We start from the raw sequence: 16067 nt of genomic DNA, 5'->3' as shown, positions 1-16067 counted from the left end.
AATCTGGGCGTGTTGAGGTGGTCGAATCCTTTGAGCCTGGGGCTTCGAGACCAGCCTGGGCAACATGGTGAAATCCCATCTCTCCAAAAAACTTACAAAAATTAGCTGAGTGTGATGGCACACGCCTGTGGTCCCAACTACTTGGGAGGCTGAGATGGGAGAACTGCTTAAGCCCAGGAAGTCGAGGCTGCAGTGAGCCATGATTGTATCACTGCACTCTAAGTCTGGGCCTAGAGTGCAGTGGCACAATCGTGAGCCTTTAAGATCCTGTCTCGAAAAAAAAAAAAAAAAAAAGGCAAGGTGCACAACAGTATCTATTATATGTACAAGACATATAGTATGTCCTCTTTTGTAAAACAAGAGGGGCAATGCATATACAAAATTGCTTATCCATGCTTAATGCAGCCCTGGAAGTATGCACAAGAAAGGTAACACTGGAAGCTTTTGGAGAGATAACCGGGTACCTGGGGCAGTGGTGAGAGGGAGGCTCATTTTGGAATATTCTTGTGTACCTCTGGAATTTTGAATCATGTGAATTACTTAATAAAATTGTAGATTAATTAATAGATCTAAATATATTAGAAAGCTGTCCACTATCTATTATTAAATGAAAAAAGTATATTCCAGAAAAATATAGAATGATTATTTTTGTAGAAAAAGGAACAAAACATCCTAACACTATACACACACACACATATCTTTGTTTAGGCATTAAAAAAAAAGAATGGCCAGGCTCAGTGGCCTGCTATAACCCCAGCACTTTGGGAGGCCAAGGTGGGAGGATGCTTGAAGCCAGGAGTTCAAGACAAGCCTGGGCAACATAGTGAGATCTCATCTCTAGACAAAACTTCAAAAATTAGCCAAGCATGGTGGCTCAAGGCTGTAGTCCCAGCTACCCCAGAGGCTGAGGCAGGGGGATCGGTTGAGCCCAGCAGTTCGGGGCTACAGTGAGTTATAATTTTGCCAGTACACTCCAGGCTAGGTGATAAATGCAAAACCCTGTCTCAAACTAAATTAACAAACAAACAAAAAAAGAGAAAAATGTTCTTTACACATGACCATGCATAACTTCCATAATTTAAAAAAGAGTATTAAAAATAAATTGCTGTTGTTTTTATTTATTGTCACAATGCTTAATAATTTTGAGCTGATGACTCTGGTCTGGAAGATTTTCATGCAAATTCTCAGTATCTCAGACACAGCAGAAGACCTTCTCTCGTCACCCTGAGATCTACTGTGCAGGTTGGATGTTGCTTTCCTTGTCTTCAGAAGTTTCAGGTTCTGTATTGTTAACCCAACAGCCTTGACTCTCCAAGCACCCTCCTGCAGAGGTGAGAAAGATGCAGACTTCCCAGGATGTTAAAGAGATCGGGCGGGCCGGGCGCGGTGGCTCAAGCCTGTAATCCCAGCACTTTGGGAGGCCGAGACGGGCGGATCACGAGGTCAGGAGATCGAGACCATCCTGGCTAACACGGTGAAACCCCGTCTCTACTAAAAATACAAAAACTAGCCGGGCGAGGTGGCGGGCGCCTGTAGTCCCAGCTACTCGGGAGGCTGAGGCAGGAGAATGGCGTAAACCGGGAGGCGGAGCTTGCAGTGGGCTGAGATCTGGCCACTGCACTCCAGTCCGGGCGACAGAGCGAGACTCCGCCTCAAAAAAAAAAAAAAAAAAAAAGAGATCGGGGGGATGTTTTGGGAAACGGAATGGGAGAGACAGGAGCAGGGGGAGGCACAGGAGGCTCCTGGAACCCAGTGCCAGCCTCTGCCCTCAAGGAGGCAGACCAGGCAGAGGCCTTTCCAGCTCCCCACGGCTGCCTGGGTGTCAGTTCTGTTGGGGCCCCTGAGAGTTGCATTTTTGTTATTTTGGCAGGGGTAGACAGTTGTAGGGCTTCATTCCCTGTGATGCTTCATTCCCACATACCATGAAGGGCTGGGCTGAGTCTTACATGGTTAGTCGCAGTGGGATCTCCAGCCAGCTTGGTTTCCGCTAACATGCTGGCTTTCTTGGATTGATTTACTGGTTATGTGCATCAGAGTCCCGAAGACCTGGTCTTCAGCCCTATCTCTGCCACATACTATGTATGAGATTCCAGCCAGGTGATTTAACTTCTCTAAGCCTCAGTCTCCTCATCTGGAAAATGGGGGTGAGGGCGAATAAGCACCTCTTCATGAAGATTTTGTGAGAGGCATGATGCTGCCAGTGAGCCTGGCACAGGGTGGATGCCACATCTGAAGCCACTGGCCTTAGGCTCAGTGGGATCACAGCATGTGGGAGGCGGCAGTGTGAGGTCACAGCAATTCCTCTGTCCTGAATGAGCTGTAACCCTGGGAGTAACCTCGAGATGTGAGCTGGAGGGGCACTGCATGCATGTGCGTTTGTGTGGGAATGTGTGGGCCTGAGTATGAGGGAAAGCACGTCTAGGGTTGTTTCTTCCAGGCGATAACACGACTAGCTGGTTCAGTGAGAACTGCGGGCCAACTGTCTGCCATCCTGAAGCCCGAAAAGCAAGAATCAAGGGGCTGTCTCAGCCAAGATTCTAAGGCCCAGTTTATCAAAATAGCCCTCCAGGGGAGCCACGGCTTAAGGTGCAGACATGGCCAAGTCCAAGAACCACCCCACACACAACCAGTCCCGAAAATGGCACAGAAATGGTATCAAGAAACCCCGATGACAAAGACACGAATCTCTTAAGGGGGTGGACCCCAAATTCCTGAGGAACATGCGCTTTGCCAGGAAGCACAACCAGAAGGGCCTAAAGGAGTTGCAGGCCAACAGTGCCAAGCCATGAGTGCACGTGCTGAGGCTATCGAGGCCCTCGTAGAGCCCAAGGAGGTTAAGCCCAAGATCGCAAAGGGTGTCAGCCGCAAGCTCGATCGACTTGCCTACCTTGCCCACCCCAAGCTTGGAAAGCATGCTCATGCCCGCATTGTCAAGGGGCTCAGGCTGTGCCGGCCAAAGGCCAAGGATCAAACCAAGGCCCAGGCGGCAGCTCCAGCTTCAGTTCCAGTTCAGGCTCCCAAAGGTGCCCAGGAACCCACAAAGGCTTCAGAGTAGAGATCTGTGTCTGCCGATGTGAGGACAGAAGGACTAGTGCAAACCCTCTGGGCTGCCGTCTGCATGGGGCTGGGGTCCTACTGTGCTATTTGTACAAATAACCTGAGACAGGAAAAAAAAAAAAAAAAGATTGCCCTCTAAATCCCTTGTGGGTCATAGACAGCAACTCTCCCCCTTGCTCTTCGGCTCCTCACACCTCAAGTGAGATTAGACAAGCACTGTCATTAATTATTTCAGAAGTAAGCGAAGCAGTGCTTGCCACTCCGACAGCTGAGGCTGCAAATGCCAGGTTCGTTCTAGTTATTTTTCCGGGAAATAGTTGCATCCACTAATCGCAAAGCCCATTCTGTTGAGTGCCCAGCGGTGGGTTGGGCTGGGTGAGGGGACAGTACCTAGTTCTGGCCCTGAAGGGGCTCTTGGGGTGGTCTGCAGGGGTTAGGCAGAAAGGTCACCTGAGAACAAGCTAGTCCCCTGCTCTGGGAGGCTGGCTCAGTGCGAGAGCTGCGCCTTTGAGTATGGGAAGGACTGGGGTAGATGGGGATGAGAACCTGGGTTTGTGTCGAGGCTCTTCACTTCTTAGCCGTGTGACCTTGAGCAAGGTCAAACACGTTGCCTCCATTTCCTCATCCTAGGCAATTGGTCAGGCATTTGGAAACATCATGCTGGACACGGTGGCTCACACCTGTAATCCATGCACTTTGAGAGGCCAAGGCGGGCAGATCACTTGCGGCCAGGAGTTCGAGACCCTAGCCAACATGGTGAAACCCCGTCTCTACAAAAAATATATAAAAATTAGCTGGGCATGGTGGTGGCGTGCACCTGTAGTCCCAGATACTCAGGAGGCTGAGGCAGGAGAATTGCTTGAACCCAGGAACCAGAGATTACAGTGAGCTGAGATCACACCATTGCACTCCAGCCTGGGCAACAGAGTGAGACTCCGTCTCAAAAACAGAAAAACAAACAAAAAAAGATTTGGGTGGGAAGGGGGTGAGGGATAAAAGACTACAAATTGGGTGCAGTGTATACTGCTCAGGTGATGGGTGCAGCAAAATCTCACAAATCACCACTAAAGGATTTAATCATAAACCAACCATCACCTGTTCCCCCAATACTCTATAGAAATAAAAAATTAAAAAACAAAACAACCCATTGTACTGTGGAAGCAGTGGGAAAAGCCAGAAGAGGAAACCGAGGTTCAGGGAAGCAGTGACTGCCTGTGCTACACAGTGACTGCCTGAAGCCACACAGTGGGTCACTTCCAAGCAGGACCCACAAGAGTCCCAGCCCAGGGTTGTGGTCTCTGTACCCTCTTTCCCACGGCCTCCTATAGTTCTCTCCTTTTCCCAGGCCCATCCCCATGGGCCACATGTGCTTGGTGGCTGCTCTCTTCCTGTGATCCTGGAAACAGGCCTGGCACGACCCAGCTAATCTGGATACCCCATAACCATCCTTCCCCTCCAGTGCATGAGGTTTGTTAAATGCTTCCTGAGTTCTCAGAGTAGGTCCAAATGGTGGCTCATCTGAAAAATGATGGGGTAAGACATGCCAAACTCCAACACTGGGGAATGGAAGGGATTTTCTTTTCACCCAGGAACCCCTCTGAACCTTGGGGATTTCTGTCCTGAATTCAAGCTATTCCCACCACTTCCATAGTATGACGCTTCCAAACTTCTGACCAAGAGCCTAAGAAGTTTCAACCAGCAGCTCACACAGCCTGACTGGCAGCACGAAGCCTGGCAGCACGGCCCTGAAACCTCACTGTCTGGCTTTACATCTCTGATCCACCACTAACTAGTGTGACCTTGAGCAAGTTGCTTCACTAATCTGTGACTCCATTTCCCATGTGAAAAATCGGTTGGGGGCCGGGCACGGTGGCTCACGCCTGCAATCCCAGTACTTTGGGAGGCCGAGGTGGGTGGATCACCTGAGGTCAAGAGTTCAAGACCAGTCTGGCCAACATGGCAAAACCCCGTCTCTACGAAAAATACAAAAATTAGCCGAGTGTGGTGACAAGCACCTGTACTCCCAGCTACTCAGGAGGCTGAGGCAGAAGAATCACTTGAACCTGGAAGATGGAGATTGCAGTGAGCCGAGATAGCACCATTGCACTCCAGCCTGTGTGACAGAGTAAGACTCCGTCAAAAAAAATTAAAAAAGAAAAAAGAAAAATGGGCTGGCTTCTTTGGTTTCATATATATATATATATATATATATATATACACACACACACACACACACACACATACACACACACACATACATACACACAAACACACAAATGGGGGTAATAATAGTACCTATCTGATAAAGTTAGTGTGAAGTTTAAATGAGATAATATATGTAACTTCTTCACCTGCTGCCAGGCCCATAATAAGGGCTCAATATCTGTCTCCCCACTTAGAGTACAAGCTTGTTGAGGACAAGGATCATGTCTGTTTTGTACCTTGCATATAATGGACACTAAAATAAACAAACAAACAATTTAAATTTAAATTTTCTAGACCAGGCAGGGTGGCTCACATCTATAATCCCAGCACTTTGTGAGGCTGAGGCAAGCAGAAAGCTTGAGCCTAGGAGTTCAAGACCAGCCTGGGCAACATGACAAAACCTCATCTCTACAAAAAACGCAAAAATTAGCTGGGCATGGTGGTCTGCATGCCTGTAGTCCCAGCTACTCGGGGGGCTGAGGTGGGAGGATCACCGGAGCCCAAGAGGTCAAGTCTGCAGTGAGACATGATCATGCCATTGCACTCCAGCCTGGGTGACAAAATGAAATGCTGTTTAAAAAAAAAAAAAAAAAAGCAGGGCATGGTGGCTCACACCTGTATCCCAGCACTTTGTGAGGCTGAGGCAAGCAGAAAGCTTGAGCCTAGGAGTTCAAGACCAGCCTGGGCAACATGACAAAACCTCATCTCTACAAAAAACGCAAAAATTAGCTGGGCATGGTGGTCTGCATGCCTGTAGTCCCAGCTACTCGGGGGGCTGAGGTGGGAGGATCACCGGAGCCCAAGAGGTCAAGTCTGCAGTGAGACATGATCATGCCATTGCACTCCAGCCTGGGTGACAAAATGAAATGCTGTTTAAAAAAAAAAAAAAAAAGCAGGGCATGGTGGCTCACACCTGTAATCCCAGCACTTTGGGAGACTGAGGCCAGTGGATCACTTTGAGATCAGGAGTTTGAGACCAGCCTGAGCAACAAGGCAAACCCAGTCTTTACAAAAAATACAAAAATTAGCCGGGCACGCCTGTGGTCCCAGCTACTCAGGAGGCTGAGGCACAAAAATTGCTTGAACCTGGGAGGTGGAGGTTGAAGTGAGTCAAGAGCACGCCACTGCACTCCAACCTGGGCAACAGAGTGAGACCCTGTCTCAAAAATAGATAAATGAAAATAAATACATAAATGTGCAGAATCGGAAGGCATGTGCACAGGATTCCAGTTCTTGGTTCTGAGACTCATGCTTTGGTCTGAGACTCACATTTGGACTGAGTGATGTTTCATACTTGCTTTTAGACTCATACTTCTCACATTCTGTTTGCCCAGGATTGTACATCATTGGATTTGTGCTTTTTGGCCTTTACCACAACTATAATACAATTATGTAATTTTTCATCGACGATTTGCCTTCCTTTCTAGACTATAAAATCCATTCAGGAAAGGCCCCTGCCTACTTTGACCACCTCCTACTATACCCATAGGCTTAGCACTGGCTCTGGCAAACATTAAACACTCAATAAATATTTTTCAACTGACTGATGGCTCAAAAGCTTAGCAGAAGATTAGTTAGTGAATGGAGTGGTTAATGAATAGAGAAACCTTGCTTTTTAAAAAGACCCGCCGGGCGCGGTGGCTCAAGCCTGTAATCCCAGCACTTTGGGAGGCCGAGACGGGCGGATCACGAGGTCAGGAGATCGAGACCATCCTGGCTAACACGGTGAAACCCCGTCTCTACTAAAAATACAAAAAATTAGCCGGGCGAGATGGCGGGCGCCTGTAGTCCCAGCTACTCGGGAGGCTGAGGCGAGAGAATGGCGTAAACCCGGGAGGCGGAGCTTGCAGTGAGCTGAGATCCGGCCACTGCACTCCAGCCTGGGCGACAGAGCGAGACTCCGTCTCAAAAAAATAAATAAATAAATAAATAAAAAATAAATAAAAATAAAAAGACCCATGAAGCCGGGCGCAGTGGCTTACGCCTGTAATCCCAGCACTTTGGGAGGCCGAGGCAGGAGGATCACGAGGTCAGGAGATTGAGACCATCCTGGCTAACACGGTGAAACCCCATCTCTACTAAAAATACAAAAAATTAGCTGGGCATGGTGGCAAGCGCCTGTAGTCCCAGCTACTCGGGAGGCTGAGGCAGGAGAATGGCGTGAACCCAGGAGGTGGAGCTTGCAGTGAGCCGAGATCGCGCCACTGCACTCCAGCCTGGGTGACAGAGCGAGACTTCGTCTCAAAAAAAAGAAAGACTAATGAGCTGGGTGTGGTCACATGTGCCTGCAGTCCCAGCTACTTGGGAGGCTAAGGAGGTGGATTCCTTGAGTCCAGGAGTTCAAGGCCAGCCTCGAGTCCAGGAGTTCAAGGCCAGCCTCGGTAACATAGACAGACCTCATCTCTAAAAAATAAATAAATAAAAAGCAAAAGACTGACCAGGTACAGTGGCTCACACCTGTCATCCCAACACTTTGGGAGGCCAAGGTGGGAAGATCACTTGAGCTCAGGAGTTCAAGACCAGCCTGGGCAACACAGCAAAACCCTGTCTTTACAAAAAATTTTAAAAATTCGCCAGACATAATGGTGCGCACCTGTAGTTCCAGCTACTCGGGAGGCTGAGACGAGAGGATCACTTGAGACCAGGAATCTGAGGCGGCAGTGAGCTTTGATCAATAGTGTCAGTGTGCTCCAGCCTGGGTGACAAAATGAGACCCTGTCTCTAAAAAATAAAAATTTAAAAAAAGAATAAAGAATTTTAAAAGACCAATAAAACACTAGTAAAATGTTAATACTCTATATAATAATATATTAAGATGTATGTAGTTAGTGCAAGAATTCATTTACTATAAATAGCCAGGTATCACTAATTCTTACCTATTATTTATTACTGTAGGCTTAACCTTGACTTAGAGATCTGGCTAGAAGAGAATATATCTTTAAACCAATTTTTCACCTCTTAACAGTCTAAAACTTCCCGGGATGTATATCTAAATTTCCGTGGGGCTTAAAAACCCCTTAGCAAGAAAAGCCCTTATACACGGCTTTCCTTAGGAGCCAATGCTGTCCTATTCATAGCCATAAAGACTATATCTTTTCAATTAGGGGTACTAATTAGCTTTGCTGTTTCCTCTTCTTTCTCTGCTCCTATTTTCCCCCCTGTATTTCAATCCACAGAAAGAAGAAAAAAAAGAGAAAGGAAAGAAAGCACCAAACCATGCAGTTTCTGCCTTTACCAGAAGCATGAACCTTTTAATTGCCGTTCCCTGAGTGGAAAAAGATTTCTCTTCATCTGCTAGCTTTTCTCTAGTGATTTTTTTTTTCTCTTCTTTTTTTGGAGGAAATTGCTTGTAGCTTCTCCCCTTCCCTCCTGACCAATTACTTAGCTGGGCATGCTGTAAAATAAAGTTTACATTAAGTAGTCTCCATGGCAACCTCACACACCAGATCTCTGGTTTTAAAGCAATCATATCCCTTTTCCCGTTCAAGCTTGCCAAAAAGTAACTTTTCTTGACAGTACACAGACAGAACCTAATAAGGTTTGTAAAGAGAGATAAACTGGTTGCACAAGATAGAGGTCCCTTGATGGAGAACATGAGATGAATTCCTGAAAAGATATCTCCTGTAAACCATGGTTATTTACATTGTGCTCAAGCCATTTTAAGTCTCCATAAGAAAGCTCGTTGAATTGTAAATATCAGGCAGAGCTCTCATTTTTGGAGCACCACCCAGTCCATGCTAGACACTGGTCTGAGCACTTTCTATCCATGAATTACCTCCTTTGATTTAATCCTGGGTGCATCCTGCGGAGATTTTTTTGCCCACAGATTGTCATTAGCGCCACTGGGCATCTGCTCCCGTGGAAAATGTTTCAGTCTCCAAATTAACTACTTAGAATCGAAGTGTTCTTACACATACCTCCTAATAACAATAACAGCTGCCATTTACTGTGCTATGTCCACTGCCTGGAGATGTGCCTACCTCATCTCGGTTAATCATGCTTAGGAGATCCTATTATCCCCTGTTACAGACGAAGTAATTGAGGCTCATGGACGGAAGGGCAACTGGCTCACACTGCTAGGAAGTTGCAAAGTTGGGATTTGAACCCAGGTGGGTTTGGTCCCTGTCTTAGTTTGTTCCGGCTGCTATAATAAAAGACCATAGACTGGGTAGTTTGTAAACAACATAAATTGGCCAGGCACGGTGGCTCACACCTGTAATCCCAGTACTTTGGGAGGCCGAGGCAGGTGGATCACCTGAGGTAAGGAGTTTGAGACCAGCCTGACTGACATGGTGAAACCCTGTCTCTAGTAAAAATACAAAAATTAGTTGGGCATGGTGGCAAGAGCCTATAATCCCAATTACTTGGGAGGCTGAGGCAGGGGAATCACTTGAACCCTGGAGGCAGAGGTTGCAGTGAGCCGAGACTGTGCCATTGCACTCTAGCCTGGGTGACAAGAGTGAAACTTTGTCTCAAAACAAACAAACAAACAGCCAGAAATTTATTTCTCTCACTTCTGGAGGCCAGGAAGTCCAAGATCAAAGCACTGGCAGATTCAGTGTCTGGTGAGGGCCCAGATGGGAACACAGCAAGGAGACCCAGATCGTGCCTCCTTTATATCTTCAGATTAGACTTTATGGCTATGAGGACACCATTGGCTCCTTAGGAAAGCCACGTTTAAGGAGTTTCACTGCTAAGGTGCTTTGAATCCCCACAGACGTATTTAGAGATACATCCCAGGAAGTTTTAGACTGTTAAGAGGTGAAAAATGGGTTGAAAAATATTTTCTCTCCTAGCCAGAGCCCTAAGTCAAGTTTAAGCCTAGAAGTAATAAGTAATAATAATTTATGATACTTGGTTATTAACATTAAACTAGTTCTTGCTCTAACAGCATGTATCTCAATACATTATTAAATAGAGCATTAACATGTTCACACATGGTAGAAGGAGTGAGGGGTCTCTCTTGGGTCTCTTTCAACAGGGCACTAATTCCAGCCATGAGGGCTCCATCCCCAAACCTAATCAGCTCCAAAAGGCCACACCTCCTAATAGCATCATATAGGGAGTGAGGATTAACATAGGAATCGAGGGGGTGGGACATAAACATTCAGACCATGGCAGTCCCAGAACAGGTACTCTTGTCACTCTGCCTCCCAGAAATTCTCCCAGCTAGGGAAGCAAGGAAGAGAACATCCCTCCGCAGATGACATGGGCTTCCAGGTGCGGGGGTGAATGCCCTGGGCAGGCTCTGGACCAGGGGTGAGCAACTCTGGACCATGAGAGGTGAAGAGAAGAAGAAGGAGTATTGGCTCTCCCCTACTCCTTAAAGTTGCTGAGTTTTCGTTGGTTCTCACCAACTGTAGTTGTCATCTGTCTCTCTCTTCTCCCTCAACTCTTTGATCTGGCCACCTCCTGCTCATCCTCCAAGTCTCAATTTAAAAGCTGCCTCCTCCATGAAGCCTCCCTGTCTTTTCAGACAGAGTTCAGCCTGACAGATCTCACTTAGTCACTTATGAGCGGTGGGACCTGTGCCAGATTTCTGTAGTTCTCAGAGCCTCAATTTGCTCATGTGTAAAATGGGGGTTTCACAGGGCTGTTGTGAGGTTTCAGCGTGTTTGTGGATGATAAAAGTCCATAGCAGAGCTCCCAGCCACAGGAGTTCAGCAAATGTCAGTTCCTGTTATTGGCCTTCTGTGGCGTTTTGTTACCTTTTCTATTATTATAATTATCTTATTGGTAGCTTGCACATCTCCCCAATAACTTGTGAGGCTTTGAAGGCGGGATCCTCATTTTCTCTTTTGTATCTCCAGCCCTGGCACCAGCAAACATTTGTTGATTGAATGTATGAAAGATTATCTGGTACCATCTCCCAGAGTTTTGGGCTCCTGGGAAATGTGGCCTGGAAGGAGTGGGGTGCTGGGGTTTCCCATGCTTCTCAAATGTAAATAGTTCTGAGAAAGATCACTAGACAAGCCAACTCTCAGCTGGGCTTGGCTGGTGTGCAGCTGAGAGAGGCCACCATCTAGGGACCTGGGTTAGGAAGGTCTATGTCCTGGGGGCAGGAAGATGGAAACATACCTTTGCCCAGCGCCAGCCTAGGCTAGGTCACTCTGAATAGCCTCATCGTGTTTTGAATCAATTTTTTTTTTTTTAAGCAGAGCATATACAAATAAATAAAATAACAAAAATCATCTTTTAGGCCTCCCAAATCATGTGTGTTTCTGGTTCTCCATCCATCAATGCCAGAGGTTCCTAAGACTGGTCCATGAAGGCAAAAATAAAAATAAAAAAGGTTGCAACCTGTGGGAAAACATGTGTGGGGAGGGACATGGGAGGGAGGGAACTGTTCACTCACAGCAGACTCCAGGTCTCCCTGCAAGGCTGCAGGCATTTTTTTGGCCCAGCCTCTTTTCTCCTGTGTCATTTACCACTGTGGCCATCTGAGGAAACTGAAGAAAGGGCTTCCTCTGGGCTGGTCACCTGCTGACCTGCTCAGGCTCTTGACAGCTTTCAGACAGTGAATCCTCAGCCAACTCCTAAAGGGGATGGCTGAGGCCGAAGAAAGAGGAGACAGGATGGTTTCTGCAAAGAACCAGGGTCGCAGATGTGGCCCTTGGCCACACTCCCCACCAGTCCAAGCTTGCGTGTGCTCAAATCACTGTCTACTCCACTGTAGCTGCTGCCTGGCTTTCCCTGTTCCATCTCACCACTGGCACAACCTTGGGGCGTGTGCAGAACTGGAAAGAACTTAGGCCAGGAGCAGTGGCTCACGCCTGTAATCCCAGCACTGTGGGAGGCCGAGGCAGGCGGACCGCCTGAGGTCAGGAGTTCTAGACCAGCCTGGCCAACATGGTGAAACCCCATCTCTACTAAAAATACAAAAATTAGCTGGGCATGGTGGAGGACACCTGTAATCCCAGCTATTCGGGAGGCTGAGGCAGGAGAATCGCTTGAACCCGGGAGGTGGAGGTTGCAGTGAGCTGAGATCACGCCACTGCACTCCAGCCTGGGCGACAGAGCAAAACTCTGTCTCAAAAAAAAAAAAAAAAAAGCATGTGCAGAACTGGAAAGAACTTAGGCCAAGCGCAAGCGTGGTGGTTCATGCCTGTAATCCCAGCACTTTGGGAGGCCGAGGTGGGCGGATCATCTGAGGTCGGGAGATCAAGGCCAGCCTGACCAACATGGAGAAACTCTGTCTCTACTAAAAATACGAAATTAGCTGGTTGTGGTGGTGCACGCCTGTAATTCCAGCTACTCGGGAGGCTGAGGCAGGAGAATCACTTGAACCCAGGAGGCAGAGGTTGCAGTGAGCCGAGATTGCACCATTGCACTCCAGCCTGGTCAACAAGAGCAAAACTCCGTCTCAAAAAAAAAAAAAAAAAAACTGGAAAGAACCTGGAAATCACCTGATTTCCATCAACACTTTCACAAGTCTGCCATGTGCCTGACCCTGAGGATACAACTAATGATGATGATAATTAGTATTAAATATGTGCTTAACTCATGGCAGGCCCAGCTCTAAGCACTTTACAGATAACAGCTCATTTAGTTATGATTATAACGCTAGATGACAGATGTTATTCTTGTTACTTTCATTTTACAGATGAGGAAACTGAGGCACAAAAAGGGTGAGTAACTTTCCCAAAGCCATATAGATAGTAAGTGGCAGAGCCTTGATTTGAACCCAAGCAGTCAGACTCCAGGCTCTTGGCCACTTGAGGTACTCATGGGTTGGTGGGTTTCTGTGGATGACAGATAAGGAAACAGGCCATTTCAGGGATATTATAGATTTAGTCTCTTTAAGCCACTCAAAACAAAACGCATTTGCCCATCGTCAGGGTGTCAGCTGCCAGCCCCACCCTGGGAGTTAGGTAAGGATCTCCAGAAGACATAGGGAAGCTGAGATTGAAGAAGGGATAGAGGGTGGAAAAGACACCCAAGAGAAGAAAGCAGCATGGGCAGAGGTGTGTGGACAGGAGTAAGGCGCGGGGAAGAGCCGTGTCTGGCTCCATGGCCGACAGAAAGCTGCTGGCACAGCCAGACCCAGAACCCAGGTCTCCAAACCCCTATACCTATCCCACATTGTCTGTTAGGATTCCCGCCGCAGCAAGCCCGGCCAGTGTTGTAAAGCTGCTGCTAAGCACTGGGGGACTCAGAAGAGCAGAATATGGACCTTCCAGCTGGGAGCATCCTAGAGATTTGTACGGACTGACTGAGGAACAAGACCAGGGAGAGAGGGCAATTACTCGGCATTTTGGCACAGACGAGCAGCTCCCAAATCAGTGCTGGTGGTGCCCTTCCCCTTCTTTCAACTTCATTTCTCTCTCTTTCTTTCCCCTCTCTAGTAGGTTGAAAAATTGTCCCTCAAAATATGTCCGGTCCAGAGACAGTGGCTTACGCTTGTAATCCCAGCACTTTGGGAAGCGGAGGCAGGAGCATCGCTTGAAGCCAGGAGTTCCGAACCAGCTTGGGCAACATAGCGAGATCTCATTTCTACAAAATTTAAAAATTAGTCAGGCATGTTAGTGCATGCCTGTAGTCCTCGCTATTCAGGAGGCTGAGGCAGGAGATGGCTTGAGCCTAGGAGTTCAAGGATGCAGTGAGCTATGATCACTCCGCTGCTCTCCAGCCTGAGATCCTGTCTCAAAAAATCAAAAACCAAAAAAAAAAAAAAAAAAAAACCCAGAACTATATCCTAATTCTGAGAACCTGTGAATATTACTTTATTTTGTAAAAGGTTCTTTGCAGATTTAATTAAGTTTAGGGTTTGAGATTGAGAAGATTATCTTCGATTATCCCGGTGGGCCCTAAATCCAATCACAAGTAACCTTATAAGAGAAAGGCAAGGGACGTTGGCCAGACAGAGAAGAAGGCCATGTGAAGACAGAGGAGAGACAAAAAAGCCACAAGCTAAGGAAGGCCACCAGCTACCAGAAGCTGAAGAGGCAAGGAATAGACTCACCCCTTGAGCCTCCTTAGGGAGTACTGCCTTGATTTAGGACTTCTGGTCTCTAGAATTGTGAGAAAATAAACTTCTGTGGCTGTTGCTTTCGCTGAGACAGTCTCACTCTGTCGCCCAGGTTGGAGTGCAGTGGCGCGATCATGGCTCACTGCAACCTCGACCTCCCGGGTTCAAGCAATTCTCGTGCCTCAGCCTCCACAGTAACTGAGATTATAGACATGCACCACCACGCCCAGCTAATTTTCATATTTTTAGTAGAGACAGGTTTTGCCATGCTGGCCAGGCTGCTCTTGAACTCCTGATCTCATGTGATCCACCCACCTCGGCCTCCTAAAGTGCTGGGATTACAAGCATGAGCCACCACACCCGGCTATTGTTTTTCGAGACAGAGTCTTGCTCTGTCACCTGGGCTGGAGTGCAGTGGCATGATCATGGCCCACTGCAGCCTCAACCTCCTGGGCTCAAACGATCCTCCTGCCTCAGCGTCGCATGTAGCCGGGACCATAGGCACATGCCACAACATGGGCTGTGGGCTAATTTTTTGAGTTTTTTTTTTTTTTTTTGTAGAGCAAGTCTCATTATATTGCCCAGGCTGGTCTTGAACTCCTGGGCTCAAACAGTCCTCCCGCCTCAGCCTCCCAAATTGCTGGGATTACTGGCGTGAGCCACTGCACCTGGCAACTTCTGTTGTTTTAAGCCACCAAGTTTGTGGAAATGTGTTACAGTAGTCACAGAAAACTAACAGACCTTTCCCAGCCCTTTTTTCTCACCTCCTTTTCTGATCCTTCTTCTCTGGGAAGAAGTGAGGAAACAGGAATGGAGAAAGGGGGCTTTTCTGATTTAAGCTTTGGGTCATTTCCACCCTGAAGGTCTTCTGTCCTCCTTGGGAGTCTGATCATCTAAAGTCTCTTCTTCTGCTCTTTGCCAAGCCCTATATCCTTATCCTGTGTCACCAGATGTTTCCTGGCCACAGTCTGGGACGTCACTCAGCCTCTCGATTACAAATGGGACTTGGGGTCCAGAGAGAGGCTCTGACTTGCCTCAGGTCACACAGTGAATTAGTAGCAGCTCCAGGGCAAAGACAGGTGCGTCCTTCTCCAACATCTTCTCCTAAATTGTCTCCCAGCTGCTGCTAGCACAGAGTGGGGCTCACAGTAACCGTTTGGTAACTGACCAAGAGAGGCAATATGGGACAATGGTGAACAGCATGGGCTTTGAAAACACACGAACCAGAAATTGAGGCCTGGCACTGCCATTTACATACTATGCAGCCTTAGGGGAAGTCACTTCATCATTCTGAGCCTCAGTTTCCTCCTTCATAAACTGGAAATAGTAATAGCACTCCTTCAGAGCTATCCTGGAAGACAGTAGAGTATGGATGTTAAGAGCATGGGATCTGGCTGGGTGCAGTGGCTTAAGCCTGTAATCCCAGCACTTTGGGAGGCCAAGGCAGGCGAAGGTCAGAAGTTTGAGACCAGCCTGGCCAACATAGCAAAACCCCATCTCTACTAAAAATACAAAAATTAGCTGGGCATGGTGCCATGCACCTGTAGTCCCACCTACTTGCGAAGCTGAGGCAGGAGAATGCTTCAACCTGGGAGGTGGAGGTTGCAGTGAGCCAAGATAGTGCCACTGCACTCCAGTCTGGGCAACAGAGAGAGACTCTATCTTGAAAAAAAAAAAAAAAAAGTGAATGGGCTCTGGAGCCAGAATGCTTGGTTCAGGTCTCAGCTCCACCACACCTTAATTATTTGATTTGGGACCAGGCACCGTGACTCACGCTTGCAATCCCAGCACTTTGGGAGGCTGAGGCAGGAGGATCACTTGGGCCCAGGAGTTCCAG

General features: G+C 47.6%; 1 pseudogene; it reads left to right on the top strand.

Annotated features, from left to right (window-relative positions):
* The first annotated feature begins 2570 nt into the window (after positions 1-2570).
* LOC117093930 lies at positions 2571-3055 on the top strand (annotated as a pseudogene).
* The last annotated feature ends 13012 nt before the right edge of the window (positions 3056-16067 follow it).

Source organism: Trachypithecus francoisi, unplaced genomic scaffold (genome assembly GCF_009764315.1).
Source record: "Trachypithecus francoisi isolate TF-2019V2 unplaced genomic scaffold, Tfra_2.0 Lachesis_group12, whole genome shotgun sequence".
Taxonomy (NCBI): domain Eukaryota; kingdom Metazoa; phylum Chordata; class Mammalia; order Primates; family Cercopithecidae; genus Trachypithecus; species Trachypithecus francoisi.
The sequence above is the reverse complement of the archived record's forward strand: the minus strand, read 5'-3'. Positions and strand labels throughout refer to the sequence as shown.